At 44.1% G+C, this 17,125-nt stretch overlaps 1 protein-coding gene across 2 annotated transcripts in view; it reads left to right on the plus strand.

Annotated features, from left to right (window-relative positions):
* Positions 1-17,125, plus strand: part of VTA1 (vesicle trafficking 1) — a 116,481-nt gene that overhangs the window by 37,858 nt on the left and 61,498 nt on the right. The window lies entirely within an intron of this gene.

Here is a 17,125-nt window from a genome sequence, read left to right on the forward strand (position 1 = left end):
GGCTTTGCTAATATCTAAATACATTACATCTAGCACACACCCTCTATCCAATTCTCTGGTCATCCAGTCAAAGAAATTGATAAGATTCTTCTCTTCATATGGAGCAAGACATCTCCTCTAGTAGGGGCCACAACTCCTCTTCATATGGAGTGCAGTTTCTTCTCTAGGGTGAATCAGCTCCTTTTCTAAATATGGGACGGCTTTGAACACTGTTCCAGCTCTTCCTAAAGGGACACATCATCTCCTCTGTTTATGCAATACATCTCCTTCTATTAATTTGCAGCACAGCTTCTTTTTTGGGTATGAACCACTGTTCCGTCTTTGGAATACATTACCAGCTCTTGTTAGAGAAGAAGCTAATCTCGAACATTTCAAAAGCCTATTCAAGAGTCATTTATTTAAAGAAGCTTTTAACATTTGATTTAAATTTTACAGTATCCTTTTTAAACTCTCTTAAGGAATTACGGTAAGAGCAATAAGCCCTTTCTTTTTGATTTTTTCTTTATTTGTCTTTCGTTCCTATCCAAATTGTATTTCTAACCCTATTTCCTTTTATCTCCCGTCTGTCTGTCTCATTTATCCCTTTTTAATATGCCAATTATTAGTTGATGCTTCTTTGTAATTTGTTTTTTTAATTATTAATGGTATTGTTAATGGCATTTTTATTATGTTCATGCTCTTTTTTTTATATATTGTAAACTCGCTTAGAAATTAGATAAGCGATTAAATCAAATTTTAATAAAACCTTGAAACCTTTATAGAGCACAGTTCCTATTCTCTCTGAAGTGCAAGGCTCATTCTCTGGAGCACAGCTTTTACTCTATATGAAACACAATTTATTCTTTGCTGTAAAGCAAAGCTCTTATTCCAGGTGTGGTCTCTGCTCATTTTATGTGAATCTAGGATCTAGCTCATGTCTGGAGCTCTGCTCCTTTCCTAGTTTGAAAGATGCCGTCCCTTCTCTTTGTTTGGTATTGTTACTGCTGCTTCTCTGACTTCAGGACTTGGCTTTATAGGGGAAGCTCTCCTCCCTTTCTTTTAGAGTCCATTTGTTCTCTTATGAATGGTCTGCACCTCCATCTCTGGATATTGAACACAGGTTTATTCTGTTGCTGGGCATGCCTCTTCCTTTCACTGTAGGCTGCAGAGCTCCACTTCTTCTCAGGATTTTGGCCACCGATCAACATTTGTACCTGAGACTTGGTTCTCGCTCTCAATTGTTCTGCCAACATTTTTTCCCAAAACCAGTTGGGAGTAGCCAATGGCAAACACACAGTAATTGGCTGTTGGGGGTCATGTCAAGGCTCGTTATGTCAGAGCCATTGCAATGGTAGCCTACTTGAGATCAGCCTCCATAGAGAAAATATGCAAGGCTGTGACATTGTCATCTGGTCACACATTATTCATATTCCACTACTGCCTAGAGCAAAATTCCTGACAGACAGTCCTGCAAAATTTGTTCTATGTCTAGAATCCAACTCCATCCCCCTAAGCCTGAAACAGAATTTTAAAAATGGGCCGTACCTTCATATTAGCATGCCTTATTTCTTGGGTTAATTGCTGTACAGGTCCTGTTGTTTCAAGTCCTTATTGTCCTAGCCTTGTTGTTTTCAGTGAGCCTGGTAGCTAGGGATTCCCAGCTGAAAGCTTATCTGACTTGCTGTCCTCAGAGAACACATACTACAGGTAAGTAACTGTGCTTTATGAATGGCAGTATATCAGATAATGATGTAAATAAATACATTAATATGATGATGCGGTATATAAACTTAAAGTTTAGTTTAGTTCATACTCTCCATCATTAGTTGTGCATTATTGAGACTGATATTGTACAAAGAATTGATCTGTATACCTAGAAGTCCAGAGTGCAATTTAGCTCACTGTGTATGCTTGATTCACTTAAAGCTTCAACCACTGAAGGCCAGATAGATTAAAGGGGGTTTTCCCCCCCTATTTTGTATATATGGAGAAATGCATAGTGCATATAACCCTTAGATTATAATCTTTTCTAGCACAGACTTTGAAACTATATAATTTATATTACAACACATAATTGATAGTGTGATCTACATTTTCATTATCCAGAGATTTAGATAGTGTTGAAATATAGTAGGAACAGAGGATTAAGTGCAATTTTTTGCTTTTATTTTTTTATGGGGAAGCTATTGTTGACAAAAGGGCAGTAATCCTTGAACTCATGTGTGGTGTTTTCAAATTTTGCAAGTTGTCTTTGTTGATTTCTCATCAGTTAGGCTGTAAAGGTACTTTGTGTTACTGTAATGCTCTTGTCATGGTGTAATTTAATAATATAAAACTGACAAAACAAGCATCTTAAATATCTCAGAGCAAGATCAAACATGCATTTATCCCAGGACAAGCAGGCAGCATATTCTTAACGCATGGGTGACGTCACCGACGGAGCCCTCGGTACGGACCTTTTTAACTAGAAGTTTCTAGTTGGCCGCACCGCGCGTGCGCGAGTGCCTTCCCGCCCGACGGAGGAGTGCGTGGTCCCCAGTTTCTTCGTTTCCGCGGAGCGAAGAAGACGCGTGTGTTTTTCAACGGCCGTTGAACTCACTTTTTTGCCTTCCCGCTCGCGAATTTTTTCTTATTTTATTTGTATTCACCTTCGGGTTTCTTTTCTTTTAGTTGCAAAAAAAAAAAAAAAAAAAACTTTGATTTTTTCTATCTTTTTTCGTTTTGCCCCGGCGGGGCCTGTTGCCATTATCCAGGCCTCGGGATTCGATTTTGCAGAGGCTGTTTTCCCCTTCATGCCCCCGCAGGTCGGTTTCAAGAAGTGCCAGCGGTGTGCACGCCCGATCTCCCTCACTGACCCACACAATTGGTGTTTACAGTGTTTGGGGCCAGAGCATCGGGCGGACTCCTGCACCCGCTGTGCCACTCTTAAAAAGCGGACGCTTAAAAACCGAAAAATCCAACAAGATCTGTTGTTCGGCACCGGGTCGACCATGGAATCCTCGACTTCGACAGCGGTACCACAGAAATCGGCACCGTCGGCTTCGACGACGCCCGACCCCACATCGGCGCCGCTGGCGCAAGGTAAGCCGGCTAAGAAGCCTACCCCTTCCCTCGAGCGCCCACCGGCCACAGTGGCGACACCGACCCTGCCGGCCTCGAGCCGAGTCCGAAAGCGCTCCGTCCCGATTTCGGTGAGTGCCTCATCATCGGCCTCCTCATCGCCGGGACGTAGAGCGGCACCTAAGGAACCGAAGAAAAAGAAAGCGGTTCCGGTGCCTCCCCTGGATGACCGAATTGCGGCCATCCTCCAGGGTCAACTGCAAGACCAGATGAAACGTCAGCTCGAGCAACTGTTGCCTACTATCCTGGCACCGCTCCTTCCGGTACCAGACCGGCCCGAGCCCCGTACCGAGCCACCGGTGTCCACCCCATCGGTACCTATTAATACCTCCATGCCGATTCTCTCGGCCCAACATGCCACTGCGGATCCTCCTCGGGACCGAGCGGAGCACCATTCTTCCCGGGACCGGGACCGACGCCGGTCCTCTTCCCCCGGTACCGTTTCGGTACGCTCTGGGAAATCTTTGTCCAAGACTCACCATACCGACCCTTCCACCCCGGTGTCGCGTCATGCACACCCGGAGGTCCGGGACCCAGACTTGTGGGAAGAGTCTCCCCCCGGTACCGAGGAAGATCTCTCCTCCTCTGATGAGGATCCCTCAGCTCCTGATGCCACCTCCAGGCCTGAGCAATCCTCCTTCTCAAAGTTTCTCAGGGAGATGTCTGCCGCCCTATCCCTCCCTCTGGAATCAGACTCCAAGAAATCCCAAGCCTTTCTAGAGGCTCTGGATTTTGAGCAACCTCCCAAGGAATTTCTTAAACTACCCGTGCATGACATCCTACGGGAGACTTTCTATAAAAATTGGGAAAACCCCCTTACAGTACCTGGGGCCCCACGCAAGTTAGATAACCTTTATAGGGTTATCCCTATTCCAGGATTCGATAAGTCACAACTTCCCCATGAGTCCCTCCTGGTTGAATCCACCTTAAAGAAGACTCAGGGCTCCAGTGTCTATGCCTCCACCCCTCCTGGCAGAGAGGGTAAAACCATGGACAAGTTTGGCAAGAGGCTCTATCAGAATGCCATGTTGGCCAACAGGGCGAACAACTATTCCTTCCATTTTTCATTCTACATGAAACACTTGGTCCAGCAGTTGTCAGCCCTCCAGAAGTATCTCCCAGAGAGGAAGATCCCACTTTTTCAGCAACAAATCTCTGGTCTCCTCCAATTGAGAAAGTTCCTGGTCCGCTCGATATATGATTCCTTCGAGCTTACCTCCCGTGCCTCTGCCATGGCTGTAGCCAAGCGCCGCCTGGCCTGGCTGAGAGTCTCAGACTTGGACATTAATCACCAAGATCGTCTAGCCAACGCCCCTTGTCTTGGGGATGAACTGTTTGGAGAGTCCCTGGATTCCACCACCCAAAAACTCTCTGCGCATGAAACTAGGTGGGACACCCTGATTAAACCAAAAAAGAAGGCTCCGCCTACACGTCCTTACAGGCCTCAAACCTCATACCAGCGCAGATTCTCAGCCAGACCACTCAACCCGCCTTCCCAACAGTCTCGGCGGCCACGGCAGCAACATCACCAGGCGCAGGCACGTTCTCAATCCACTCAACCTAACAAGCCTCTGCCTTCTGCTAAGCCGTCTCAGCCCTTTTGACTCTTCTCTCCAGGGCATAGCCAGTCTTCCACCTTCGCTACCTCTTCCACAACCAATCGGAGGTCGTCTCACCATTTTCTCCAGCCGTTGGGAGGTCATCACATCGGACCAGTGGGTCCTCAACATCATCCACCACGGCTACTCTCTCAACTTCCAGACTCTTCCACCGGACAACCCTCCCGTAGAGTCTGCTTCTCATTCATCTCAAATCCCCCTCCTCCTGAGGGAGGTTCAATCCCTCCTTCTTCTCAATGCCATCGAAGAGGTCCCTCCAGAACAAAGGGGTCAGGGATTCTACTCCCGCTACTTCCTGGTACCCAAAAAGACAGGAGACCTCCGTCCCATTCTCGATCTCAGGAACCTCAACAAACACCTCGTCAAGGAGAAGTTCAGAATGCTTTCCCTTGCCACGCTCTATCCTCTTCTCTCTCAACACGACTGGCTATGTTCCCTGGACCTCAAGGAGGCCTACACTCACATCTCCATCAATCAGACTTCTCGCCGCTACCTGCGTTTCCAGGTACACCACCATCACTATCAGTACAAGGTGCTTCCCTTTGGCCTCGCCTCATCTCCCAGGGTATTCACCAAGTGCCTGATAGTGGTAGCGGCCTTCCTCAGGTCTCACAACCTCCAAGTGTTCCCCTACTTGGACGATTGGTTGGTGAAAGCACCGTCGCCTCAACTTGTGCTACAGGCTACTCATCACACCATCTCTCTCCTCCATGTCTTGGGGTTCGAGATCAACTACCCCAAGTCGCATCTGCTTCCCACCCAGCGACTTCAATTCATCGGAGCTGTTCTGGACACCACTCTAATGAGGGCTTTTCTTCCCTCCGATCGTCAGTGGACCCTGCTCCATCTCTGTCGTCAGGTCCTCATGCATCCCACCATTCCTGCCCGACAAATGATGGTCCTCCTGGGCCACATGGCATCGACAGTTCATGTCCTTCCTCTGGCACGCCTCCATCTCCGGACACCTCAATGGACTCTCGCCAACCAATGGTCACAAACGACGGATCTTCTTTCTCATCCCATCTCTGTGACATCATCTCTTCAGCAATCTCTCCAATGGTGGTTGAACTCCTCAAATCTTTCCAGGGGTCTACTCTTTCATCTGCCCCCTCACTCCATGACCATCACCACAGATGCCTCCCCCTATGCGTGGGGAGCCCATCTAGGGGATCTACGCACCCAGGGTCTTTGGACCCCACAAGAGCGTCAGCATCACATCAATTTCCTGGAACTCAGAGCCATGTTCTACGCTCTCAAAGCGTTCCAGCATCTTCTCTGCCCCCAGGTTCTTCTCCTGTGCACAGACAATCAAGTCGCCATGTACTACATAAACAAACAAGGCGGCACCGGATCTCGCCTCCTTTGCCTCGAGGCCCTACGCATCTGGACCTGGGCCACGGCCCGCAATCTTTTCCTCAAGGCGGTCTATATCCAGGGCGAACAGAACTCCCTGGCCGACAATCTCAGCCGCATACTTCAACCTCACGAGTGGACACTGGATCCTCCAACACTCCACTCCATCTTTGCTCGATGGGGCACTCCGCAGGTGGACCTCTTTGCAGCACCTCACAATCATCAGCTGCCCCAATTCTGTTCAAGACTCTTCTCTCCTCATCGTCTGGCACCAGATGCATTCCTGCTCGATTGGAAGGATCGGTTCCTGTATGCCTTCCCTCCACTTCCTCTGATGTTGCGGACCTTGTTCAAGCTCCGCAGGGACAGGGCCACCATGATTCTCATCGCCCCTCGATGGCCACGACAACACTGGTTCTCCCTCCTGCTCCAACTCAGCTCCAGGGAGCCCATTCCTCTTCCTGTGTTTCCTACTCTACTTACACAGCAGCATCAATCTCTACTACATCCCAATCTGTCTTCGCTCCACCTGACAGCTTGGTTTCTCTCGGGCTGACCTCTCCAGAGAATCTATCTCAGCCTGTCCGTCTCATTTTGGACGCCTCCAGGAAACCGGCCACCCTCCAATGTTACCATCAGAAGTGGACCAGGTTCTCCTCCTGGTGTCTGCGGCATCATCAGGATCCCACCTCTTTGGCGGTGGAATCTGTACTGGACTATTTGCTCTCTCTGTCCAATGCTGGTCTCAAATCTACCTCCATCAGAGTCCACCTCAGTGCCATCACTGCATTTCACGAGCCTATCCTCGGAAAACCCCTCACGGCTCATCCTCTGGTTTCCCGGTTCATGAGAGGTCTCTTCAATGTCAAACCACCTCTAAAGCCTCCTCCTGTCGTCTGGGACCTGAATGTGGTTTTATCAGCTCTCATGAAACCTCCTTTTGAGCCTCTTGCCTCAACTTCGCTCAAATTCCTTACCTGGAAGGTGCTTTTCCTGATTGCCATCACCTCTGCCAGGAGGGTTAGTGAGCTGCATGCACTGGTCGCTGATCCACCTTTCACTGTTTTTCACCATGACAAGGTGGTCCTGCGCACCCATCCTAAATTTCTTCCTAAGGTGGTCTCAGCTTTTCACCTCAACCAGTCCATTGTGTTGCCTGTCTTTTTCCCTAAGCCCCATTCCCATCCTGGGGAACAGGCGCTGCACACGCTGGATTGTAAGCGTGCCCTAGCCTACTATCTTGACCGTACCAGGGCTCACCGCTCCTCTCCTCAGCTTTTTTTGTCATTCGACCCTAACCGTATGGGTCATCCTGTCTCCAAACGAACGCTTTCCAATTGGCTTGCTGCCTGTATTGCGTTCTGCTATGCTCGGGCCGGTCTGTCACTGGAAGGTGCTGTCACGGCACACAGAGTCCGAGCTATGGCTGCTTCTGTGGCTTTCCTCCGCTCCACGCCCATCGAGGAAATCTGCAAGGCGGCCACTTGGTCCTCAGTTCACACGTTCACTACTCACTACTGTCTGGATGCCTTCTCCAGACGGGATGGACACTTCGGCCAATCTGTGTTACAAAATTTATTTTCCTAATGGCCAACCATCCCTCCTCCCTCTTTGTTAGCTTGGAGGTCACCCATGCGTTAAGAATATGCTGCCTGCTTGTCCTGGGATAAAGCACAGTTACTTACCGTAACAGGTGTTATCCAGGGACAGCAGGCAGATATTCTTACGTCCCACCCACCTCCCCGGGTTGGCTTCTTAGCTGGCTTATCCTAACTGGGGACCACGCACTCCTCCGTCGGGCGGGAAGGCACTCGCGCACGCGCGGTGCGGCCAACTAGAAACTTCTAGTTAAAAAGGTCCGTACCGAGGGCTCCGTCGGTGACGTCACCCATGCGTTAAGAATATCTGCCTGCTGTCCCTGGATAACACCTGTTACGGTAAGTAACTGTGCTTTATTGAAGAAGTGCCCTCAAAAATAATAAAAATCATAGGAAGTTACTTTTTGGCTTACTTGTATATTTTTTTCAGATGACTGAATTTTTGATATAGTTTATCTAGAATTATATATTCACCAAAAAAAAACAAACAAAGAGCAGTAGACTAACAGTCCAAGTTACCTGGAAACTGTGGATTAACATTTTCTGTAGTATACCTGTTTTTGTTAGGACAGCTGGAGAGTTTTTAAAACAGACAATAAGCCTATTCTAGACCCTTAAATCCACCTGTTGTGACTATAGTGTTCGCTTTGCTTTTTTTAATGAGGAAATTTGAGACTTTTCATGCTCTGGAGCATCTCTGAAAAGAATTCTTTGAATTACAGTACACTACTCAGACTGTGATCAGTCTAATTTCTGGGCCACTAAACTATTCAGGGTGACTCCCTTTTATTAGACACGTGCCCGTATAAAAAATTTCAGAAAACAGGAAAAAAAAAATGTTTGTCTTCTTGCATCAGGTCTTCAAAATTTGGAAGACATGCTAAGTCATTTGCAAATTTGGTCATTCTGTTTGCTTTTAAACTGTTGTACATATATTAATAAGCAACACTTTTTATGGTTTACCTTTTTTTCTGCTGTACTGAGTTTAGTAAAAGAACCTAGACAAGTTCTGATAAGTGAAGACCAACTTTTGTCTATTAGACTGGAAATCTTACTATAGCAAATAAAATTTATGCTGGATTTTGTAGAGCAGAGTACAACTTTGTTTTTCAACTGGTAGGATGAGCAGGTTTGTTTTTTTCGTTAATTATTTATTGAATTTTTACATTAAAAAAACAAACATAAACAAATACTTGAATACAGATAAAATAGGTAAATTATACATAGTGAGAAAATAAAAATCCCCCCACCACTAGGAAACAAAATACGAGTACAGTGGTACCTTGGTTTACGAGTGCACCGGTTTGCGAGTGTTTTGCAAGACGAGCAAAACATTCCCGAAACTGAGCATGCCTCGATTTACGAGCACCCACCCCCCACGATTCTGCACCCTCCTGCCGCGACCTGAAGTCCCCCAGACCCACCCAAACTCGCTTCTTACAGTACTTTCATCTGACTTCGGCACCGGCATGTCCTGTGCGTTGGTGCCGGTGCCCGAAGACCGGCCTCCTCTTCTGTGCTGGACCTTGAGCATCTGTGCATGCTCAAGGCCTGCGAGTTCATGTTCTCTCCGATATCTCCGAGAATCTCGGAGAGAGTGTGAATTCGCAGGCCTTGAGCATGCGCAGATGCTCAAGGCCCAGCACAGAAGAGGAGGCCGATCTTCGGGCACCGGCACCAACGCCCAGGGCATCCTGGTGCCAGTGCTGATCCAGATGAAAGTAAGAAGCGGGTTCGGGTGGGTCTGGGGGACTTCAGGTCACGGCGGGAGGGTGCCGGATCACGAGGGGGGGCCTTCGAGGGGAGCAATGCTGGTTCTTGTGGGGGGGGGATAGAGCAGTGCCGCTGGCCTCGGGGGGGGGGGGGTGGGAAACATATCAAAGCGAGTTTCCATTATTTCCTATGGGGAAACTCGCTTTGATATATGAGTATTTTGGTTTACTAGCATGCTTCTGGAACGAATTATGCTCGTAAACCAAGGTACCACTGTACTCATTATTTAGTCCATAATCAATTTGAGGCCAAAGAACAAGTAATCAAAGACACTATTTATCATCTAAATGGGGATGGCTTAGAAGGTCAAAAACCAGCAGCCAGTTAGCGTTAAGTCAGTAGAAGCTATAGACCCTTACTCCACCACCATTAGCCACAATAAACAATTGTTTGGGTTCAAAGAAAAGAAAGTTTTTACCATCAAAAGTAACAACATTTTTCTGGAAATTTCAAAATGAAAGTAGCACCTAAAGCAAGGACTCTATAAGCCAAGAATTCCTTCCTTCTTCTTTGTGTCACTTGTGATTTATCAGGAAACATTTGTATTGACGAACCCAAAAATTGGTCATTTATTTGTCTGAAAAAGTTCTAAGAATTAAATCTCTATCATACTCCAGAGCAAAAGTCATAAGAAGTATTGTTCTGTCAACAATCACTTCCAAAGAATTTTCCCAAAAATTTGTTAAGCCCATCTCACCCCCTGTGTTTCCAATATTGCCAGTTGGAGTAGAACTTCCTGGTTTACCTTTACTGTTAAGTATTGAGCTCTTAAAATTGATGGTAGACTTTCAGTTGGAATCAATAAAACCTCACACAAATATCTACACACCATCTTAACAGCTGAAATAACTGGAAAATTAAATATTCTCAAATTATTTTTCCTTTTATAATTCTCCATATACCGTACTCTAACTTTTCTTGAATAATGGAACTTTCTTTAATAATATCCAATTGCAGCTCTTTAAATTGATTAATCTGCTGTTCATGTTTTGTTTTGTTTGTTTTATTTAATACTCTCACCATGTTTTTTTAAAACTTCACCTTGGATATTCACCATGGAGTTTATATTCCCACAGTCATTCCTCAAAACCAGACAGCTTTTTTCAGGTTGGAGTCCATAGTTTCTATAGCTTTCCACAAAGCCTCCATATAGATTATGGCAGGTTTTCACCATCTCTCCATATTGCAAGGTCTCTTTCCTGGGATCTCTTCCTTCTTTAGTCTCCAAACAGGGTGCTGCTGTTAGGGTCTCAGCTGGGCAATACTCCAAACGGACTTCCCCAGCTGCTCCTCCAGGGTTAAGCACTACCGCCTCCTCTTCGAAAGGTTTATTCGCCGCCTTCCCTGTGGGACTCGCATCTCTGGGCTGGAGGGGGGCCTGCCTTTGATCAGGGCTCAATGAAGCCCGATCGACGCTAAGATCTGCCGGGGCCTTCTCTCTGCCGTGCCACTCATAATTCTAGACCTGAAACCTAAACAAATACTTGATGGAGAAATTTTGCATGGTTTCTCTGGGAATCTCCTAGAAAAGGGTGTTTGGTTTTGCTCTCTAGATCTAAAAGAAGCACACATCTACACACGGGAAATACTTCTGCTTCCGAATAGGGCTCAACATGTCCAACTGCTGCCCCCCACCCCTACCCTGGACCTCTTCTCTCCATAGTAAAGAGTCCCAATTTAAGGCTCTTCTTCAGAGATTTAATAAAGAAAATAACTGTGACTATCCTAATTCATGTGGAGACAGACAGCCCAAGGCAGAAATATTATGCATTCTGTAGTATCTTGTGTCTCTCCCCCAAAAAAATTAAATTCCCATGGAATTCTCAAGAATGTTTGAATGATGCTTCATGGTAATGAGCCCAGACTGCTCCCAGGTTTCAAAACACACCAATTATCATATTATTCCGTAGTAGTCCTATCATCTCAGAAAGGCCAAGAGGATAAGAATCCTCTTGTTGACTTCCAGGAAGGGATACCCATACCCTTCACCTAATTGGAAGAAAGGTGTTTCAAAATGCTCTTGAGCCAGTGCATGTAAACAGGACACATTTGGTAACCTTAGGTTATTAGTAACCAAGGAAAGGTTAGGCTGGATGTAGGTGACAAGAATTAACTGTGATTGTTTTTGGTTTTTTTAATATCGAGGGCATATGTTGCATTGTTTGCCGATGATGCCAAACTGTGCAATGTAGTGAGCAAAAGCACAACAGACAAAAAAGCAATGGCAGACGATATGGTGCATGACTTACTTCTGCTGGAGCACTGGTCTAGGTCCTGGCAACTCAGTTTCAATGCCAAAAAATGCAAAGTCATGCACCTGGGAAGCCAGAATCCATGCAAGATCTACACCCTAAATGGCGAGATCCTGACAAGAACTGTAGCAGAAAGAGACTTGGGAGTGATTGTCAGGGAAGACATGAAGTCGGCAAACCAAGTGGAGCAAGCTTCATCCAAAGCAAGGCAAATCATAGGTTGCATACGCAGGAGTTTCATCAGCCGTAAACCTGAAGTCATTATGCCACTGTATAGATCCAAGGTGAGACCGCACCTGGAGTACTGTGTGCAATTCTGGAGGCCGCATTACCGCAAGGATGTGCTGAGACTGGAGTCGGTCCAGAGGATGGCCACCAGGATGGTCTCGGGACTCAGGGAGCTCCCGTACGAGAGCGGTTGGGGAATTTGCAGCTCTACTCACTCGAGGAGCGTCGAGAGAGGGGAGATATGATCGAGACATTCAAATATCTCATGGGCTGCATCAAGGTGGAAGAAGACATCTTCTTCTTCAAGGGTCCCGCGGCAACAAGGGGGCATTCGTGGAAAATCAGGGGCGGGAAACTGCACAGTGACACTAGGAAGTTCTTCTTCACTGAAAGGGTGGTTGATCGCTGGAATAGTCTTCCACTTCGGGTTATTGAGGCCACCAGTGTGGCGGATTTTAAAGCCAGATGGGATAGGCATGTGGGATCTATCCGCAAAGATAGATAGCGAGGATCACTGGAGTAGGCAGACTTGATGGGCCGTGGCCCTTATCTGCCGTCTATTTCTATGTTTCTATGTTATGTAGCAGGTATTGGTATTTGCAGACTGCATGGCTAGTTCATGCCTGCTTTGTAAGGGAGATAACATTGCCAAAAACAAACTGATTTTTACAGGCCTTTGACCAGACTGATTTAGGACTGGATGTACACACTGACTTAAGTGTGAAATAGATGAGATGAAAGGGCTGTTTGTGGTAGGAGGATTAATATAAGTGCCTTTTGATGTGTATGCTTAGAAGTTAATAAAATTCAGCACTATTGACCTGTATCAAATTTACTTTTTGAAAAAGCATGTGGTATTCAATTACACCTCTGCTAGGATATTCACAGTATTGTGCATCCTTGTCAATCAGGCTTTCAAGCAGGTCATGAACTGAAACAGTAATACTTATGCATACTATCCATATTTATTTTATTAACCTTAAATTTGCTCTACTGCCTCTCATATTGCAATATATATTAGCCTTGTTTATACTGAATAAAATTTGAGCAGAGAAGAGGTATGTCTGCTATGTTTGGTACAGCTAACTATGACCTACTCACAAGACAACAGGAATAGGCATAATGTAATGATATTCTTACCTGTTCTTTAAAAGCAAATTGTTTTTCAGGAGATGCATAGTGAGTGTGTATGAGATGTATGCCGCATACTACTTCCATCGCATACAGATTTCTCTCATGCATATTCATTTTAAATATGCTTAGGGTTATCCTGTCTAAAACTGGAATTCTTTTTTTATTTATTGTTATATAAACCACTATGACCTGTCAAAGTTTAGCAGTATATCAAGTTTTAATAAACTAATCTTCAGAGATCAGGTCAATGAAGCATTGAATTAAATCAGGGACTACTGTGAAATATAACACCTCTCTTTAGTCATGTCTGACATACTGTTCACATTTATTAAGAGGAACATGTATAGGGCATTTTCCTTATTACATTTATTATCCTTTCCCTCTCTTTACCTGAACCAACAACACACACTCTTTGTGATCTCCCCAGGTAGGGTTACCATATTTGCAGAGGCAAAAAAGAAGACAGAAGATAAAAATGATTGCTACTATTCTAAATAAATTTTTAATTGTAGTAGATGTGTAAATGGCTTCTAGTTAATGGAAAAAAAAACCCACAACAAAGGTGACCAATGGTGTTCAGTCTCTTTTTATTGTGATTTACTCAACACGATCGTGTTTCGGCCCACAAGGAATCTGCCTCAGGTAACTTGTAGTTAAGTTGTGATAGACAAAATCACAATACTCTTTTACTCATCATGGAAAGTACACAAAGAAACATAGTCTATAACGCGACTAGAAAAGAGACACTGCGGGGAAAACCTAATTTAAATGAACACACATCAAATAGTGGCTGACTTACAGTAGAACAGCAGATAATTTACTTTTACAAAACTTCTGGATTTAAGTTTGAGTCTGAGCCTAAGCATACTTATCTTTTATTAGCAATTGCAAAGGGAACATACAGCCAGTATTAAGAAAGCGTAAAAAATACAACAATATCCAGAGAAAACAACAAGTGAAAACCATAACAGCAGGTGATTCATAGTACAGAAACCCTGTGGCTGGATGCCCAACACAATTAACAGTTTTAAGTAGCAAAAACCCCCAAGCAAACACACACAAACCCCAAACATCCGTGTTTTTAATGCTGATTTAGTTACATCTTTCTCAGGTATTGGTAAGTGCATAAATGGCATCCTTAAGATTGAACTCCTTGAGAAAGTCTTGAATTCTTTGTTAATTGTATCACGCATGCAATTTAGAAAACTCTTTAAGCTTGGTCTTCTTCATGGAATGTAAATTATTTTTATTTATTTTTAAAATTTCTATACCATTTACAACCTAAACGGTTTACAAATTGTGACATACAGAAATTTCACAGTAAATAAAACAAAGAAACACAAATAATCAAATGTTCAGAGGACCAGCAAAGAATAAAATTACTACTTAAAAGAATGCGTTCACAAACAATTGTGTTTTAAGAAGTTTCTTGAATATACCTCTATTGCCGCATTTCCATATTTGCCCAACAAGGGAGTTCCACAGTTTTATACCTGCACAACAAAAGGTCATTGCGCTGGTTTCCACATATTTTGGATCAACATTCACCTTTAACAGAGCAGAATTTTCAGAACGCAGTGATCTTTTCGGTTGATAACTAGACATCTTGCTCTTAAAGAATTCAGGGATTGTACCATATAGAAACTGATGGCAAATCATCACTGCTTTATACTGAATTCTAAATGCAACTGGTAGCCAGTGTAACTGTCGAAGATAAGGTGTGATATGATCATATGTCGATGTTCCCGTTATCAATCTGGTTGCTGCATTTTGTACCACTTGCAATGCCCTGCACCTAGCCTTGGTTAGTCCAAGGTACAGAACATTGCAGTAGTCAAGCCTCTACAGTACCATTGCCTGCACAAAAGTATGAAAGTCAAAAGGTGACAGCATTGGTTTTACTTGATACAATAAATGCATATGAGAAAAACATGCTTGGACTGTTTTAGCAACTTGAGAATTCATTGTAAGAGCTGAATCAAGTCTTACTCCTAAAATTGTCATTGCCTTTCTTACTGACAGTACTTCATCCATTACCTTTAATTCCTTTGACCACCTATCTTTGTCAGATTTCCCCACAAACATTATTTCTTTCTTTTCCACATTTAATCTAAGATCCTGTTTTCCATCCATCCAGCAATGTAAAATTCCTTGGTCACAAGGCTGTAGTAAGGATGTCACATTGGTTGGAAGGTAAATGGCAGAAACATTATTTTTTACAAGACGTTTTTGAGGTGGATATGAAGAGCAGTGATCTAGAACTAGTAAAACTTCGCAGTTCTCTTCAAGTCCAGCTTCTCTACAGTGAACTCTTGTTGCTGGCACAAAGTGGTTATGGAACCGATCGTTAAATGTTTCTCTGGTTACCCATGCTTTCTTGTTAGCATAATAGTCCACAGGTAAATGATGTACACCTTTGAAACATCAGGGATGTTGGCCTTTTCCAGTCACTGCCAACTTCAATTTGTATGTGCCCACTGCACTGGTACATGCAAGAACAGTTACCCTGTCCTTAAAACCAGATGACGCTCACTTGCACTTTCACACTTATAAGCTGCAGTTGGTGCAGAAGTTACAACCTTCAGACAATACAACGCGACAAAATGACCAGGTGTTCCTCAAGTGGCCTGGACATTGTTTGTAACTTTTCCCTTTTGGGGTACGTGAAAGACTATGGATGATCTGCAGGAATGCATCACTGAAGCTTTAAACGCGATCACACCGGATATGCTTCAGAGTCTGGCCTGAGCTTGATTATCGCATCAATGTTTTTCAAGTAACAGATGGGGGTGCACATTGAGTGTGTGTAATCGGCAGATACCATATGAAACTTTATGAGTTGATGAAACTGTAGCCTCAAAGGTGAAAGAATATTCCAATAAATTTTTGGTTTTCGAACCATTTAAAATCAAGGAATGTTTTTGTGGGCACCCTGTATATTTAAAAGGATGTATATATTACTTCCTTCTACCCAAGAGAAGTCTAATTTTCTTAAAGTAGTCAGGATTAAAACCCTCTATTTTCAGAAAATTCAGTATCTGCATAATGCTGTATAACAGGGTACTTTACACCAAATTACATGCAGGTACAAGAAATCCCTATTCAAAGGAGCTTGCAGTCTAAGATAGTACCTGAGTCAATAAGAGGTAGTAACTTGTCCAAGGTAACAAAGACCATCTGTAGGAGGAGCAGGATTTAAACTGGGTCTGCAGGTTCCCATGATGTTATATAGCTATTGGATCACACCCCCTCTCCCATTAACTTACCTAGATGCTTAAAGACATCTGTTGACTTTATATAAAATAAAACCTCCACACACATACACATTGAACTTGCATTTAACTCTGCAACTGAATGGCTAGCTTCCCCCTTTTTTGTGTGTTTAAGTATTCACTGTATAAAAACTGAAAATAAATACTCTGAAAACCAAACCCATTATAGAGGATCTAAGGAGTTGGATGAGACTAAGGAGTTGGATGAGAAACAGTTTTGTACAAATCTCTGGTACTGATGTTGCTCACATAATACCATTTTTAAGGTCAAAAGTCTGGGGGTGAAAACCTATGCATATCTACTAGCCTGTCTTTCTACTTTTTTACCCCCACTTACTGATTCCAGAATCCCTCCCTGTGCCCCCTGCTGCCCCTCTAGTTTATACATTTTCTGACTCAGCAGGCCCATGCTCAAGTGTGTGGCCAGGTTTTACCCTTTGTCTAACAAGAAGTGCAGTAATTCACTTCCTGTTGTGCAGAGGACATGACCCGGCAGTGCACATGTTCACAGACCTTTAGAGGAAAAGGCTATGGGAACAAGTAACACTAAAAATACCAGCATGGATAAAGAAGGGGGGGGGATGCTATTTTTGTAGCTGCTGCACCAGAAAAGATGAAGATGGGGTGACCTACATGTAGGTCATCCCAGGAACATAGAAACTAAGGAGGAGTTCTGTGAGCAAGTATATATAGGAATTCTCTTTTCTTCATCTTTTGCCAAACGTATTAACTATATGAAATTAGTTCTTGCTGCCCATTTCTTATGTGTTAAATGTTTGTAATAAAAATATATTATA

Source organism: Geotrypetes seraphini, chromosome 3 (assembly GCF_902459505.1).
Source record: "Geotrypetes seraphini chromosome 3, aGeoSer1.1, whole genome shotgun sequence".
NCBI classification, from domain to species: domain Eukaryota; kingdom Metazoa; phylum Chordata; class Amphibia; order Gymnophiona; family Dermophiidae; genus Geotrypetes; species Geotrypetes seraphini.